Source organism: Mobula birostris, chromosome 19, assembly GCF_030028105.1.
Source record: "Mobula birostris isolate sMobBir1 chromosome 19, sMobBir1.hap1, whole genome shotgun sequence".
NCBI lineage: Eukaryota > Metazoa > Chordata > Chondrichthyes > Myliobatiformes > Myliobatidae > Mobula > Mobula birostris.
In genome coordinates, this window is record NC_092388.1 from 43,594,515 (window position 1) to 43,613,665 (window position 19,151).

Here is a 19,151-nt window from a genome sequence, read left to right on the forward strand (position 1 = left end):
TTTAATATGCTTTTTACATTTATACACGTGCAGTCTATCAATCTCTTAGCTTCATCCAAGTGAATGAAGCTGTCAAAAAGCTTAATTTCCTTGATCTTAAACACAAGAGATTCTGGAGACACCAGAAATCCACAGTAACACATACAAAATACTAGAAGAACTCAGCAGGTCAGGCAGCGTCTATAGAGGGGATAAAACAGTTGACAATTCGAGCTGAGGCCCTTCATCAGGCTTAGATCCGATACTAGATATGGTATTATTTACCTCAGCTGATCCTGTGCCCATCCCTGTCAAGATATTTTAAAACCTTCCCCTGTAACATCAGCAAACATGACCATGTGGGCATTGGTCCTGACCTCTGTTGGCATGCTGTATGTCAGGCCTGTAAAAGTTCCACCTCCCCCAGAACTTGTCTAAACACTACAGGAACTTTAAATCCTGCCTCCTGCATCGTTTCTTCAACCACACACCTATCTATAGTACCCACCCATTTCTATACTCACTGGCACATGGCAGGAGTAATTAAGAGATTACTCTGAAATCTGTCTACAGGTCCTTTATCTTTTCCTACCAATGCTATTAATACCAATACGGACACCAGTCTACAGCTGATCACCTTCCCAGCAAAATGTTCTGCAGTTGCTCAGTGATATTCATAATACTGGCACCAGGGAGGCAATGTACCGTTCTGAAAACACATTTGCACCCATGGAAACATGTACTGGCTCCCCTTATTCCCTTCAAAATAATTGTATCTATTATCTATTTAAGCTGGGGAAAATATGGAAACAGAAAACCTACAGCACAATACAAACTCTTTGGCCCAGAAAGCTGTGCCAAACATGTCCTTACCTGAGAAATTACCTAGGGTGACCCATAGCTCTCTATTTTTCTGAGCTCCACGTACCTGTCCAGGAGTCTCTTAAAAGACCCTATCTTTTCCACATCCACCACTGCTGCTGGCAGCCCATTCCACACACTCACCACTCTCTGTGTAAAAAACCTACCCCTGACATCTCTTTTTGTACCTACTTCCATAAGACCATAAGACAAAGGAGCAGAAGTAGGCCATTCGGCCCATCGAGTCTGCTCCACCATTTTATCATGAGCTGATCCATTTTATCCTATTTAGTCCCACTGTCCCACCTTCTCACCATAACCTTTGATGCCCTGGCTACTCAGATACCTATCAATCTCTGCCTTAACTACACCCAATGACTTGGCCTCCACTGCTGCCTGTGGCAACAAATTCCATAGATTCACCACCCTCTGACTAAAAAAATTTTTTCTCACTTCTGTTCTGAAAGGGCGCCCTTCAATCCTGAAATCATGCCCTCTCATACTAGACTCCCCCATCATGGGAAACAACTTTGCCACATCCACTCTGTCCATGCCTTTGAACATTCGAAATGTTTCTATGAGGTCTCCCCTCATTCTTCTAAACTCCAAGGAATACAGTCCAAGAGCGGACAAACGTTCCTCATATGTTAACCCTCTCATTCCTGGAATCATTCTAGTGAATCTTCTCTGTACCCTCTCCAATGTCAGCACATCCTTTCTTAAATAAGGAGACCAAAACTGCCCACAGTACTCCAAGTGAGGTCTCACCAGCGACTTATAGAGCCTCAACATCACATCCCTGCTCCTATACTCTATTCCTCTAGAAATGAATGCCAACATTGCATTCGCCTTCTTCACTACCGACTCAACCTGGAGGTTAACTTTAAGGGAATCCTGTACGAGGACTCCCAAGTCCCGTTGCATCTCAGAACTTTGAATTCTTTCCCCACTTAAATAATAGTCTGCCCGTTTATTTTTTCTGCCAAAGTGCATAACCATACACTTTCCAACATTGTACCTCATTTGCCACTTCTCTGCCCATTCTTCCAATCTATCCAAGTCTCTCTGCAGACTCTCCGTTTCCTCAGCACTACCGGCCCCTCCACCTATCTTCGTATCGTCAGCAAACTTAGCCATAAAGCCATCTATTCCATAATCCAAATCGTTGATGTACAATGTAAAAAGAAGCAGCCCCAACACTGATCCCTGTGGAAAACCACTGGTAACCAGCAGCCAACCAGAATAGGATCCCTTTATTCCCACTCTCTGTTTCCTGCCAATCAGCCAACGCTCTATCCACGTATGTAACTTTCCTGTAATTCCATGGGCTCTTATCTTGTTAAGCAGCCTCATGTGTGGCACCTTGTCAAAGGCCTTCTGAAAATCCAAATACACAACATCCACTGCATCTCCTTTGTCTAGCCTACTGGTAATTTCCTCAAAAAATGGTAATAGGTTTGTCAGGCAGGATTTTCCTTTAAGGAATCCATGCTGAGTTCTGCCTATCTTCTCATATGCCTCCAGGTACTCTGTAACCTCATCCTTGACAATCGACTCCAACAACTTCCCAACCACCGACGTCAAGCTAACAGGTCTATAATTTCCTTTTTGCTTCCTTGTCCCCTTCTTAAATAGCGGAGTGACATTTGCAATCTTCCAGTCCTCCGGAACCATGCCAGAATCTATTGACATTTGAAAGATCATCGCTAATGCCTCCGCAATCCCCACAGCTACTTCCTTCAGAACACGAGGGTGCATTCCATCTGGTCCAGGAGATTTATCGACCTTTAGCCTATTCAGCTTCCTGAGTACTTTCTCTATCATAATTGTGACCGCGCACACTTCTCTTCCCTGCCACCCTTGAGTGTCCGGTATACTGCTGATGTCTTCCTCAGTGAAGACTGATGCAAAATACTTGTTCAGTTCCTCTGCCATCTCCTCATCTCCCATTACAATTTCTCCAGTATCATTTTCTATCGGTCCTATATCTACTCTCACCTGTCTTTTACTCTTTATATACTTGAAAAAGCTTTTAGTATCCTCTTCGATATTATTTGCTAGTTTTCTTTCATAGTTAATCTTTTCTCTCTTAACGACCTTCTTGGTTTCCTTTTGTAAGGTTTTAAAGACTTCCCAATCCTCTGTCTTCCCACTAATTTTTGCTTCCTTGTATGCCCTCTCCTTAGCTTTAACTTTGGCTTTGACTTCTCTTGTCAACCACGGTTGCATCCTTTTTCCACTTGAAAATTTCTTCTTTTTTGGAATAGTCTTGCACATTCCTCATTTCTCGCATAAACTCCAGCCACTGCTGCTCTGCCGTCTTTCCCGCCAGTGTCTCCTTCCAGTCAACTTTGGCCAGTTCCTCTCTCATGCCACTGTAGTTTCCTTTACTCCACTGAAACACCGACACATCAGATTTCGGCTTCTCTTTTTCTAATTTCACAGTGAACTCAATCATGTTATGATCACTGCCTCCTAAGGGTTCCTTCACCTTAAAGCACCTTAAAACTGTACCCTCTTGTGCTAGCTATTTCAGCCCTGGGTAAAAGCCTCTGACTATCCACACGATCAATGCCTCTCATCATCTTATACACCTCTATCAGGTCACCTCTCATTCTCCGTTGCTCCAGGAAAAAAAGGCCGAGTTCACTCAACCTATTCTCATAAGATATGCTTCCCAATCCAGGCAACATCCTTGTAAACCTCCTCTATACCCTTTCTATCGTTTCCACATCTTTCCTGTAGTGAGGTGACTAGAACTGAGCACAGTACTCCAAGTGGGGTCTGACCAGGGTGCTATACAGCTGCAACATTACCTGTCAGCTCCTAAACTCAATCCCACGATTGATGAAGGCCAATGCACCGTATGCTTTCTTAATCACGAGTCAACCTGCACAGCAGCTTTGAGTGTCCTGTGGGCTTGGACCCCAAGAACCCTCTGATCCTCCACACAGCCAAGAGTCTTCCCATTAATAATATATTCTGCCATCATATTTGCCCTACCAAAATGAACCACTTCACACTTATCTGGGTTGAACTCCATCTGCCACTTCACAGCCCAGTTTTGCATCTTATCATTGTCCTGCTGTAACCTCTGACAGCCCTCCCCACTATCCACAACACCCCCAACCTTTGTGTGATCAGCAAATTTACTAACCCATCCCTCCACTTCCTGATCCAGGTCATTTATAAAGATCACAAAGAGTAGGGGTCCCAGAACAGATCCCTGAGACAGACCACTGGTCACCAACCTCCATGCAGAATATAATACGTCTACAACCACTGTTTGCCTTCTGTGGGCAAGCCAGTTCTGGATCCACAAAGCAATGTCCCCTTGGATCCCATGCCTCCTTACTTTCTCAATAAGCCTGGCATGGGGTACCTTATCAAATGCCTTGCTGAAATCCATATACACTACATCTACTGCTCTACCTTCATCGATGCCATATAAAGAATGTATTCTCAGGGCTCTTTTGAGGGATGGATATTTATCATCTGAAAATGAAGTCTTTCTTTGATTTAGTTGGGATATTTGATCTTTCATTTTAAGTGTCGTTATTGTTCACAAGAAAAGGGATCAGCAATTTCAGTAACTGTGGAGGATCCACCCACAGGGAAGGTCATTGCATGGCTATTACTTTCACTGGCTGGAAATCTCATAGCAGATTTCCGTTCTGTCCATCAAGAGGCATAAAGGTTGGGACCTTTACTCCATAGTAATCCAGCAATATTACGGACAATGACATCAACTTTCTCTCTACATGCCAGTTTTTGAGAGAGTTCATGAAGGTTAACTTTTAAAGTCAGCATTCCCTCCTAAACCAATCTCCAATGTGTCTGAGCTGTGATTTTGCTCAGCCAGTTCTAGTGCAAAGGCCACATTGTCCACACACAAGGCAGGAGAGTTGCAAATCAAACACTCTACTCCAAGGTCAAATTAAGCACTTTACCCCAAGTTCTGTTGTGGCAAGCAATTTTGAGAACAAATATGGATGTTCTTAAAGTCTCTTTGTAAAATGCAACAGCCTCAACATGAGAATCTCGGCTCAAGTCTACTCAAATGAATTGAGTAACTTCTGCTAAGGCTAAGGCTCAATGTTGGAAGCCCTAAGTCCCATAAGCTGTTGTGAAAACAAGAAATCTACAACACCAATGAACCGGCTGGGAAGAGAAAGAGATGATCAGCAGGTGTGTCACATTAACATGAAATGGGCTGTTGGAATCCAGATAAAGGAAGTATTCTGAATGCTAACGACAACAATAAACATCATTGTATGATGTGATAGCTATAAACTAAGTGATTGATTTGGTCACTCTGATAAACAAATCATGATGGAATCAACAGACAGGCTGAGAGACTGTCGTGAGAAACTTCATGCCCTAGACTTTGAAAATGTGATTACTTAAATACTAGATTAGATTTATTTGTCACATGTACAGTACATTGAAACATTGAAAAATACAGTCAAGTATATTGTTTGTGTCATTGTTTCATGATGTGCTGGGGGGGGGGGCAACCCACAAATGTCAGCATACAGTGGTGTTAGAAAGTTTGTGAACCCTGTAGAATTTTCTCTGTTTCTGTATAAATATGACCTAAAATGTGATCAGATCTTCATGTAAGTCCTAAAACTAGAGAAGAGAACCCAATAAGATAAATAACACGATAAACATTATACTTGTTCATTTATTTATAGAGAAAAATGATCCAATATTACATATATTTGTTGGAAAAAGTATGTGAATCTCTGGGGTAATGCCTTCTGCAAAAGCTATCTGGAGTCAGCTGTTCCAATCAATCAGATGGGATTAGAAGTGTGGGTTGTAGAGGTTCTCTTTGTCTAGTTTTAGGACTTAGGTGAAGATCTGATCACATTTTAGGTCATATTTATGCAGAAATAGAGAAAATTCTACAAGGTTCACAAACTTTCTAGCACCACCGTATGTCCGGCGCCAACATAGCATGCCCACAACTTACTGACTCTAAACCACAAGTTTTTTTGGAATGTGGGAGAAGATTGGAGCGTTTGGTCATGGGGAGAACATACAAATTCTTTCCAGACAGTGGCAGGAGTTGAGCACCGACTTTCTGATTGCTGGCACTGTAAAGATCTATTAATACAATACTCCCTAGTAGGTAAGTTCCAAACAGAGTGTTTATGTGATTAACATAGTGCAATCTGTGCAGGCATGAATGCAACTTGGAAAACAGGTCAACTAAATGTGGCGAGCAGTCCACCCCACTTCACAACCCTCCACGTGATTTGTTGTACTTGGAGAATTCACCGGCTCACCTCTTTTAAAGAAATTGTTTCAAAAAAGGCACCAGACTGGGTAAAAGCCTGATTTTTTTTTCTTTATTTTCTGATGTACTGGCAGTAAAAAATTTGTAAGAGTGAGCTATATACAGTATATTTCACATAAAATTGCCCATCCAAGATTTCACTGTTCTTTTCTAGCTATTCCATTTTTCACTTGGGACTTATTCTATTACATCAAGAGCTAATAGCCTTGCTCCTTGTTAATACATGTATCAAAGAGCAAAGGCTGTTAGCCCTCACCGTGCAGCAACTTATCCTAAAGGAGTAATCCAACTGTTGGGCATATGCTAGTGAAGCTTTGAATGAGGTGCTTGAATGTTTGCATTTGTTTTCATTTCAATAATAGTGGAAAATATGCAATGCAAAGGCACACCTTTATCAAACAAATTGCGTTGGTTATTCTCAAGTTCACTCAGTGTGCTCTGGCAGGAGACAGTAAAATAAAGCCATTGGATAAATAATATTTGATCATAAGGAGCTACAAACATCATACAGTGGTTTTACAGCATCAAATGAGGTTTTTTTTTTGGCAGCACCACCAAAACACACTTTTCATCACTTAAAAGTATGAGGTCAGTAGGCATCCCTCCAGGTTTCACCTATCAATAGACAATAGACAATAGGTACAGGAGTAGGCCATTCAGCCCTTTGAGCCAGCACCACCATTCACTGTGATCATGGCTGATCATCCACAATCAGTACCCGGTTCCTGCCTTCTCCCCATATCCCTTCACTCCGCTATCATTAAGAGCTCTATCTAACTCTTTCTTGAAAGCGTCCAGAGAACTGGCCTCCACTGCCTTCTGAGATGCATGCTGGGAATGCTGAGGGGAGAGAGAATCACTTGGTGATTCTCTCTCCTCTCCCCCCACCTTTTAAATCTACTCCTCAGCTGTTTTTCTCCAGTCCTGCTGAAGGGTTTCGGCCCGAAATGTCAACTGTACGTTTTTCCATAGATGCTGCCTGGCCTGCTGAGTTATTCCAGCATTTTATGTGTGTTACATGGACTTGCCAACAATTTCACCTCAAAGTTGTGGTTTTGTTATAAAATCACTGTACAAAATACAGCTTCAAAATCTAATTACTCGCTACTCATAATATAATGGAAAGCCTTGAGTTCCACAGACAGGAGGGATTCAAGATGAGGCCCACTTTAATTGATTAATGTTGGAATGGGAACTAACATACTGCCCCAACAAGTGAAAGTTCTATTGCTGACAATGAGCTTGTAAAAAGGTCATTTTACAAAAATACTAGGCTGCTAAAGAATCTGATCTGAAAGGTATCTGATTCGCCTTGTGTGCTGGCAACAGGAAAGGATCATGCTGGAAAACGTGTTCAGAAATCCAACTAATGAAGAGCCGCTACTGAAGTTTATGTCTGGATAAAAATAACAATCATTGACTACTGCTGGCAAGCTTTATGCTGAAATCTAAGAAGAATAACATCAAAACAGTGACCACCATCTTGTGCCTCAGTAGATGCAGCATCTCTTAAATTATTAAACAATTTGTCCAGACCATAGTTAGAACACACAAAATATTATTTTACTAAAGAACACTAGAATGTGCTCTTCTTATGAGAAAGTGCATGAAATATGCTCATGTTTGCAGATATGCCTTTTTACTTGAAGTACCATTCCACAGATAGATCCATCCCTCAACTCCAGTTGCTCTCCAAGCGGCTTTGTTCTTGTGTGTGAAAAAAATATTTTATGCCATGCATCCTCTGTTCTTGACTACTCCGAGAAATGGAAAACAAACAAAAACTACATTTTTAATAATTGATAGATTTTTAAGTAGTACAGCATAAAAAGCACAAGCATTTTACCAACTTTATTCAGTTAAATGATCAGCTGAAGTTATTCTCAGCATGCATCTGGATATATCCGAGTACCCAGTGTCTGTATCCCCCAAACCAGCAAAGCATTATCGACTTGCTTCAGTGCAGGGGTGGCTTTATAGTCTGGTGTACATCTGCGTTTCAATCATCTCTTCTTTTTCCCAGCAACACACGCAAAATGCTGGAGGAACTCAGCAGGCTAGGTAGCACCTATGGGAAAGAGCACAGTTGACATTTCGGGCTAAGACCCTTCATCAGGACTGGACATGGAAAGTTAAGGAGTCAGAGTAAGGAGGGAGAGGGGAGGAAGAAACACAAGGCGATTGGTGAAACTGGGAGGGGATCGGGGTGAAGTGAAGAGCTGGGAAGTTGATTGGTGAAAGAGATACAGGGCTGGAGAAGGGGGAATCTGATAGGAGAGGACTGAAGGCCATGGGAAAAAAGGGGGAGGAGCACCAGAGGGAGGTGATGGGAAGGTAAGAAGATAAGGTGAGAGAGGAAAAATGGGAATGGGGAATGATGAAGGTGGGGGAGCGTGGGATTCCTGAGAAATCAATGTTCATGCCATCAGGTTGGAGGCTTCCCATACGGAATATTGGTGTTGCTCCTCCAACCTTGCTTCTCCTTTGACTCCTCCTACTTCCTTCAAACAAAAGGAGTAGCCATGGGCAATCGTATGGGTCACAGCTATTCCTTCCCGCTTGTTGGCTATGTGCAGCAGTCTATGTTTCAAGTCTATACCGGTATCACTCTGCAACGTTTCCTACGCTACCCCGACGACTACATTGGTGCTACTTCCTGCACCCATGCCAAGTTCGCTGACTTCATCTACTTTGCCCTCAACTTCCACCTTGACCTCAAATTTACCTGGTCCATTTCTGACACCTCCCTCTCCTTTCTCGACTTTGCTGTCTCTATCTCTGGAGACCGTTTATCTACAGTGGGATTATAAACCCACCGACTCTCACAGCTACATGGACTATGCCTCTTCCCACCTGTTACTTGTAAAAATACTACCCCCCTTCTCTCAATTCCTTCATCTCCCCCACATAGGTCATCCTTCTTCAAAGAAAGAGGCTTCCCTTCCTCCACCATCAATGTTGCCCTCAACCGCAACTCTTCTATTTCGCACACTTCTGCTCTCACCCCATCCTCCCGTCACCCCACCAGGAACAGGGATCCTCTTGTCCTCACCAGCCTTCGTGCCCAGCACATAATTCTCTGTAACTTCTGCTATCTCCAATGGGATCCCACCACCAAGCACATCTTTCCCTACCCCCCACTTTCTGCTTTCCGCAGGGATTGCTCCCTAGGTGACTTTCTTGTCCATTTATCCCACTCCACTGATCTCCCTCCTGGAATTTATCCTTGCAAGCTGAACATGTGCTACACATGCCCCTACACCTCCTCCCTCACTACCATTCGGGGACCCAAACAGTCCTTCCAGATGAGGCGACACTTCACCTGTTGGGGTCATCTACTGTATCCGATGCTCCCGGTGTGGCCTCCTGTATATTGGTGAGACCAATGTAGGGAGACCACTTTGCCAAGCACCTGTGCTATGTCTGCCAGAAAAGGCAGAATGTCCCAATGGCTACCTATTTTAAGTCCACTTCCCATTTTCATTCTAACATGTCAGTCCATGGCCTCCCCAACTGTCATGATGAGGCCACATTCAGGTTGGAAGAACTGCACCTTACATTCCACTTGGATAGCTTCCAACCTGAATGCATAAACATCGATTTCTCAAACTTTCAGTAATGGCCCCCCCCCCTTCACTATTCCCCATTCCCATTTTTCCTCTCTCTCCTTACCTGCTCATCACCTCCTTCTGGCTCTCTTCCCCCTTTTTCTTTCTTCCATGGCCTTCGGTTCTCTCCTAGCAGATTCCCCCTCCTCCAGCCCTGCATCTCTTTCACGAATCAACATCTCAGCCCTTTATTCCACCCTCCCCCCCTCACCAATCACCTTGTGTTTCCTCCTCCCCTTCCCCCACCTTCCCACTGTTTCCAGTCCTGATGAAGGGTCTCGGCCCGAAACGTCAGCTGTACTCTTTTCCATAGATGCTGCCTGGCCTGCTGAGTTCCTCCTGTATCTTGTGTGTGTTGCTCCGATTTCCAGCATCCGCAGATTTTCTGTTGTTTCTTCTTTTTCCTGATCCATTTGGTTCCATGTTTCTCTAATTGGAATTACCTATATTTTCAATGATATTTTAATACAAGTGCTTCGTCTTTGGTAAAGGTAAAACATTCAGTTCAAGGGAGATCAGAGGAATTATTCTATGTGTTTTGTGTAGTACTTATCCCTTAGCTCAATGACATGTAAAAAGAAAAGCTGCTCCTTATCCCCGTTGACTGCCTTGCTATCTATCTTACAGTAGCAATTATACGTAACATGTACACTGGTATCTGAATACAGGGTGTCAAGAAAGTGTCTTGATATATTTCTCTCTTCCTGAGTCTTAATGATTCTTTGAAAGGACTTCAATCTTCATATACAGGCAGCCCCCACATTCCAGGGGAAGGGAGATATTGCCTTACTAGAAAATTGTCCATGATATGAGGCTATACCGGTGCAAGTGTCAAGAAATGAAAGTTGAAAAATAGAGTAATTTTTTGCCTAATTTTTGAGAGAGTAAATTTGTGAGTTCCATAAGGGTGGATTTCTATCACCTGAAAGGTTATAATGTGAGAGTTATCTGTGTTACCTCCTTTGAAAGACTGATCACAATAATCCTTGACAACACACTATCTATTGTGAGCACCGCTCAATTTAACGAGCTAAATACTTGATATCCTTTTTGTGTGTTTTGTGAACAATCCAAATGCTCTCTTGGTTAGTTGAGGCTCATCAGTCCCCTAATGGTAGATACCATTGATAACGACAGGCAGTATTTGTAGAAGCAATGACTGGAAAGTGGGATAGTGTTTGGGGAGACAAGGTCCTAACTATGCTTCAAGGACACCCTGAATTATGTTGTGTAGCACTAGAAACATGCAAAATAGGATTGATGCAACTACCTGCCGAAGCTACTTCAACAGCACCTCTAAACTCTAGCTCTACCTCTGAGGAGGACAACAGCAGCAGATGCACGGCAAAACCACCATCTCCAGGTTCTTCCCCGTGTCCTCACTTACAAAGATATCTCAGGTCCTTCTTTCTTACTGGCTCCAAGCTCCTTAACCTAACCACATTGTGGGTGTACTTCCACCAGAAAGGTTGCAGTAGTTCAAGGCACTGACACACAATCACCTTTTCAAAGCCAGTTAGATATGGGCAATAAATGCCTATTCTGTAAAGCCCAAAAATGAATAAAATGACAGATTCGGCATGGGATCGAACTGACAGCTCAAGTGGCCATTAGCAGCAACAGAAAGACACAGTGATGTAGCTTGTAACTTCATGGTCTGGCATATCCCTCACCTTTCAGCTTGAGGAGCAAACTAGATGTTTGATTTTGAAAGGACATGTTGACTGCAGTGTCAAAAGTACCTAAAACTGAGATGCCAGCCTAGTGAAGTGTCAAATCATTACTGTTAGGCATCCGTTAGTCTTGCGAGACCATGGATCTTCACACTCCAGGGCGCAGGCCTGGGCAAGGTTGTATGAAAGACCAGCAGTTGCTCATGCTGCCAGTCTCGCCTCTCCACACCACTGATGTTGTCCAAGGGAAGGGCATTAGGACCCATACAGCTTGGCACCAGTGTCATCGCAGAGCAATGTGTGATTAAGTGCCTTGCTCAAAGACACAACACGTTGCCTTGGCTGGGGCTCGAACTCACGACCTTCAGATCGCTAGTCGAATGCCTTAACATCTTGGCCACGTGCCCCACAGATCATTACTACCAGCATGCTAAATGGTAAAATGCATAGACAGTTGAGTGTTCTGACTTCCTGTCATATTTAGTTGTGAAAGGCTGGTGGATAATTAAACCTAATGGAAACAAATGGCACCAGTACACTTACTGAAGACAGGACCTTTCATTCGGGCATCAGAGTCAAGCCTGGAGCATTCACAACTATACTTATCCAGAAGTGCTGAGAGGTTGATGCATCCTGGCTTTCTCCTGAGAACCTCATAAGCAAATCTTCAGCTAATCTGATTCACCCCACATGATGCCAAGAAGTAGCAGAGAACATTGGATACATCACAGTCAACAGCTAAGGTAGCATTCCAAATGCTGTACTGCATAATTCCACACCAGCACCAGTTGTACCCACTTCTGATCAATAGTTTTTTTAAGATCAATTTTCAGGATTTAGTCTTCGCTAGCAAGGCTAGCAGTTTTTTTGCTCATTCCTAATTGTTGCAGTCCTTCTGGTGATAGTACTCCAGCTAAAATATTGGGTAAGGAGTTGCAGGATTTAGAACCATCGACAAAGAACCGTGGTACATTTTCAAATCAGGATGACATGCAACTTGATGGGGAGTCTGCAGATGCTTGGTGATCCCCTGCATATGTTGCCCTTGTCCTTCTTGGCAGTAGAGGTGTGGGTTTGGGAGATCTTGTCAGAGTAGACTGGGTGAATAGCTGCAGTAGTACGTTCATTGGTAGAGAAGGAAACATGTTTAAAGTAGCTGTTGGATTGCCAACCAAGTGGTCACTTTGTCTTGGATGGAATCAAATATTGCTAGCACTGTACTCAGCCAGGCAAGTGTAGACCACCCCATCAGACTCCTGACATATCTTGTATGGTGGAAAGGTATGCCAGGAGGAGAGTTATTTGCCTCAAACCTACTCTTGTAACCGTTCTTCATATGTGGCTAGTCTGCTCTGTGACCTCCAGGATAGTGATTAAGGACAATCAGAGCTGCAAATGAGAGGCTGGTCATGGAAGCCATCAACTCCAACTTTCCAAACAACTTCAAGCCACTATTATTTGCCTACCAATAAAACTGATCTGGGGTGCACACCAGTAAAGACACATATGTCACATGATTGTTAATTGACCACAGTTCTTCCTTCAATACGATTTGTTGAAACAAACCCATCACCAAACTCTGGACCCTAGGAATTAATGTCTCCCTCTGTAACTGGATCTATGACTTTCTGACCAGCAGACTGCAATCAGTATGGATGGGCAGCAACTCCTCTGCCATGGTTATTCTAAACACTGGTGCTCCACAAGGTTGCATCCTCAGCCCCCCTACTCCACTCCCTGTACATACATGACTGCATGGCCAGATTCTGCTTTAACTCCATATACAAGTTTGCAGATGAGATCACTGTCGTGGGCCACACCTCAAATAATGATGAGCCACAGTACATAAAGGAGAGATAGAGAGCTTAGTAACATGGTGTCGTAATGACAGCCTTATCCTCAAAGTTAACAAGAAAGCTGGTCATGAACTTCAGAAAGGAGGATTGTACACATGCCCCTGTCTACGTCAACGCTGTTAAGGTTGAGAGCTTCAAGTTCCTAGATGTGATCATCACCAATGGCCTGTCCAACTATGTTGATGCCACGACCAAGGAACTCACCAATGCCTCCAATTCCTCGGAGGCTAAAGAAATTTGGCATTTTCCTGTTGACTTTTACCACTTTTTATTCTGTCTGGAATGCATTCAAGGACAGCTTTTTCCCTACTGACATCAGACTCTGGAATGGATTGCTTGTACGAAAAGGTGGACTTGGCCTCTCAATCTACCTTGTTATAACCTTGCACCACACCTTTTCAGTAGTTTTACACTTTATTCTGCACTGTTAATGTTTTACCTTATTTTAGCTCAATGCACTGTGTAATGATTTGATTTGTATAAACAGTAAACAAAACCAGCTCTCACTGTATCTTGGTACTTGCGACAATAATAAACCAATACTAATAAACCATTCCCAACACCACTGAATATAAAGGGTTCAAGATTTTAGCTTCTTGTTGAATACAGTCATTGCCTGACATTTCGTGGCACAAATATTATTCATGCAAACCTGAATGTAGTCTTTATTGTTTGCAGGTATAAATGGTCTAATTTGCTCAAAAGTTGCAAATGGTAATGCAATCATCAGCAAATATACCCAGAGATGGACAATAAGTGCACTTTTAGCCAGTAACTCCTGCAACTTCAAATGACTAATAAAGAATTTTTACTTTGTTTTCAAAATAGCGTCTTTCAAATTTTTAAGAATAAATACTTGCTCTTTAAATATCACTGGGAACTATCTTATTTTGTCAAAAAAGGCAAGGTACGCTTCATATAGACGCAATAGCGGGAATGCCAACACCTTTAATTCACAACACAGCTCCAAATATCAATGGGGCTATCAGATGGATTGAGATACTTAATGTGTGACTGTATCTGGAGGGCAGATTCCTGTATCTGAAGGTGTAGCAAAATATATCATCCTGGTCTGCCTTACAGCAAAGAGCTTAAGAATTAAATTGTCAGCATCTCACAACATATCATCATATACTCATCTTTCATGCTGCTTGAATCTTCTCCCTAGTCCCTTGTCTCTCCTCTTTCTGAAAATGAATATTAAAATTCTTGGTGGCCTGTGAGAGGGAGAAATAAAGTTGTTTTTGGCCAACTAAAATCAAGTTGTTTTCTTTTTTTCCTATTTCTTATGAAAAGATCAACTGGAAACATTAAGTGTTTCTCTTTCCACAGCTGCTGTCTCACCTGCTGAGCATTTGCATCATTTTATGTTTTTATCATCTTTGTCAGTGCTTGTTTCTACTCTTACAGAATATCTCAGAATACTTTACTACATTAAAAGAATGTTATACAGTACAGTGCAAAAGACTTAAGCACATATATATATATAGCAAGGGTGCCTAAGAATTTTGCACAGTACTGTATTGGCTTTACGTATTGCACTGTACTGCTGCCACAAAAAAAAAATGACATATTTGAGTGATGCTAAGCCTGATTCTGATATGGTTCTCTATTATGGACTGAGACTGGGAAGGGGACAGGGAAAGGGGAACTATGGTTGGGAAAAGGGGAAGGGAGAGGAAGCGGGAAGCACCAGAGAGACATTGTGTAATAAACCAATCTGGAATCAAGTGACCTTTCCTGGTATCCCAGGGCTGTGTGTGTCTGCACCTGCACCATCCCCTTCCATAGTGCTTCACCCTTGCCATTCCCAACATCCTTTGCTCCCACAAGAATTACAAACTTGCTCTCTGCTCATTGACAAATACAGTACTGTGCAAAAGTCTTAGGCAACCTAGCTATATATATGTGCCTAAAACTTCTGCACTGTATATATATATATATATATATATATATATATATATAGAAAATCAAGAAAACTGTTGATACTGGAAATTTTAAATAAAAGTAGACAATTCAGCTAATTACTACATCATACTAGACTTTGTAAAACTTTGAATGTCTAATAGGTCAAATGACAATTTAGCTCTTTCTGATCTTGTTATAAGTAGAGTCTGTTGGTGAATACTGTTTGTTAATGATTAAACACTGTTCCTGTCTGTAGAGTATTTGTTGATAATTAACAGTAATTTGCTGATAGAAAGAATGGTATTCTTAGTCTCAGGCACCATTAAATGTGAATGTCTGTCAGCATTAGGGCTTATCGTTTATATATAAACATTAATGCCCTTCTGTAAACTCAAGAAATACTTTGTGTCAAGACATTGGGGGACTAACAAAGGAGAGTGCCGATTAAAATGTCTAATTGATTAATGAGGATTGTATTAATGGACACAGGATGTGTTTGAAAAAAATACAGGCTGTGTTCAGACAAAAGATCAGAGTTTATCTGTCTCATGGTTGCTCTGCCTTGTGAAGCTTGTAAATATATTGCAACACACATAAAAGTTGCTGGTGAATGCAGCAGGCCAGGCAGCATCTCTAGACGTTCTGGGCCGAGACCCTTCGTCAGAACTAACTGAAAAAAGAGCTAGTAAGAGATTTGAAAGTGGGAGGGGGAGGGGGAGATCCAAAATGATAGGAGAAGACAAGAGGGGGAGGGATGGAGCCAAGAGCTGGACAGTTGATTGGCAAAAGGGCTATGAGAGGATCATGGGAGAGGAGGCCTGGGAGAAAGAAAAGGGGGGGGGGAAGCCTAGAGGATGGGCAAGGGGTATAGTGAGGGCACAGAGGGAGAAAAAGGAGAGAGAGAAAAAAACCCGTGTGTATATAAATAAATAAATAACGGATGGAGTACGAGGGAGAGGTGGGGCATTAATGGAAGTTAGAGAAGTCAATGTTCATGCCATCAGGTTGGAGGCTACCCAGACGGAATATTAGGTGTTGTTCCTCCAACCTGAGTGTGGCTTCATCTTTACAGTAGAGGAGGCCGTGGATAGACATGTCAGAATGGGAATGGGATGTGGAATTAAAATGTGTGGCCACTGGGAGATCCTACTTTCTCTGGCGGAACAAGCGTAGGTATTCAGCAAAGCAGTCTCTCAGTCTGCGTCGGGTCTCACCAATATATAAAAGGCCACATCGGGAGCACCGGACGCAGTATATCACCCCAGCCAACTCACAGGTGAAGTGTCGCCTCAACTGGAAGGACTGTCTGGGGCCCTGAATGGTGGTAAGGGAGGAAGTGTAAGGGCATGTGTAGCACTTGTTCCGCTTACAAGGATAAGTGCCAGGAGGGAGAATCGGTGGGGAGGGATGGGAGGCACGAATGGACAAGGAAGTCGCATAGGGAGCGATCCCTGCGGAAAGCAGATGGGGTGGGGAGGGAAAGATGTGTTTAGTGGTGGGATCCCGTTGGAGGTGGTGGAAGTTATGGAGAATTATATGTTGGACCCGGAGGCTGGTGGGGTGGTAGGTGAGGACAAGGGGATCCCTATTCCTAGTGGGGTGGCGGGAGGATAGAGTCCCATGATCCTCTCATATACCTTTTGCCAATTAACTGTCTAGCTCTTGGCTCCATCCCTCCCCCTCCTGTCTTCTATCATTTTGGATCTCCCCCTCCCCCTCCCACTTTCAAATCTCTTACTAGCTCTTCTTTCAGTTAGTCCTGACGAAGGGTCTTGGCCCGAAACGTCAACTGTACCTCTTCCTAGAGATGCTGCCTGGCCTGCTGCGTTCACCAGCAACTTTGATGTGTGTTGCTTGAAATTCCAGCATCTGCAGATTTCCTCATGTTTGCAAATATATTGGGCTGCTCTTTCCTGATTTCCTTTGGATTTTACCAAGGGCCAGAAATTGCAATCGGTGCCTAGCACCCAGGGGTAGTTTCACAAGCAAGTCAGAAATCGGCATTCCTCCAACAACAACCGAGTGGTCATGAGGTATTGTGAGCCCAGAAATCTTTGTGATATGTTACTTTGTATTTTGTGTGGTTTAATTGTGCTTTCTATTTTATGATAATAAATTAAGCTTAAGTTACTTTGTTGTGCTTGTATGCTTATTACCACATTTCCTGGACTGTAGGGTCTGATCATCCCAGCCTATTACAGTCAGGCAGCAGAGAAGCAATCAATACTTTGAGTCTGCTACTCTTTTTTCTATTGGAAACAAAATCTGTCAGAAATATTCAGCTGAAATAAGTAGGGATTTTATTTCTAAAAAGTAGGCCTGTAATCAATTACCCTTCTTGCATACACCAACTGAAGGCGGAACGCATGCAAGGGCTCCAAACTATTTGAGACCACTGTTGACAGTGAACTTCTGTCTTGCAGGTGAGGGTGAAGCCTCGACTCTTTTAGTCAATTGTTGGTGAACAGACAAAGGACTCTGGAAGCCAAGAGTTCCCATATCTGAAACCACTCAAAGACCTGAGACATAACTGTCTATCACTGGTACTTTGTCAGACTCCTTTGGAGAGGTCATATACACAGCAGAGTAGTATTAGCAGTGGCTCGGAGATTAGCATTGTGGTTGTGGGTTCAACTTCCACTCCAACCAAAGTGACCAAATATTCAGATGATATTCCACTGTAGTAATATAAAATTAGTTATTTAAATGATATCCTATTAATTATTTCAGATGATAATTAAAATCCCAGGGTATGATTTTTGAAGAAATTAGGCGAGTTTTCCTCCATGGCAAAGAAAAACAGCCAACAAAAACAAATTATCTGTCCTATCCAAATTCTGTTCACGAGGGCTTCCTCTGTACAAAATGGGCTGCCGCAATTAAAATACTTTAAAACTACTTACCTGTCTGCAAAATGCTCTGGGGTTACCGAAGATAGTGAGAAATGTGGTGTGACACAGTCGTACTGTGGGTGATATAGTATGGCGATTACTCAAAAAGGCGGCATTCATCCTTAAGGTCCCCCATCTTCCAGGAGATGCCCTCTTCTCATTGCTACCATCAAGGAGGAGGTACAGGAGCCTGAAGACACACACTCGATGTTTCTGAAACAGCTCCTTCTCCTCCGCCATCAGATTTCTGAATGGTCAGCAAACCCATGAACACTTACTCAGTTCCGCACCCCCCCTCAGTTTTGTATTACTTATTTAATTTATTTTTTTAATTTATACTTCCTATTGTAATTTATAGATTTTATTACAGTACTATGTACTGCTGCTGCTTAGCAACAAATTTCACAACATATGCCGTGATAGTAAACCTGATTCTAATTCACCTTTCTTAAATAAAAATTGACACAAATAACAATGGGATAAAACAGGAAAATCATGAAGTTAGTGAGCAAGTTGCCAAATTCCTGTATCATTGATCCATAATCATGAGCTTTAATTCTCCATGATACCTGCAGAGCTTTAAATTTAAGTCATTAAATAGAGCTGGATATGTTTAAAAAAACTCATTTTAATAACGGTAAACATGATACTGCCAGAATGTTGTTAAAAACAAACATCTGGTTTTCTAATGACCATCTGTGAAGGAAATCTACTGTATTTACCTTCTGTGACTCCTGTCCACCAACATGGTCAGCTCTTAATGGCTTCCTCAGTTCAGCAGCAATTAGGGATAGATAAAGATTGCAGTCACATCATATTCCTTGAATAATAAGCAAAATATACTCACAATTTATTTAATGTTCAAAATATTGAATCATGTTGCAACTTCTCTGAAGTTGCGTAACATAAAAGTGGGAACCCAGTTTTTAAAGTACTTTGAATGAATAAAAAAAATTAAAATAAGTCAAGTGAAATTTAACCTTGGTGTGTTTTCTAGAGGACAGGTATCTCCACTGTCAGTTTTATGTTATCCTTTCTGACTTCCATCTTAATTTGATCTCGGGTAACAC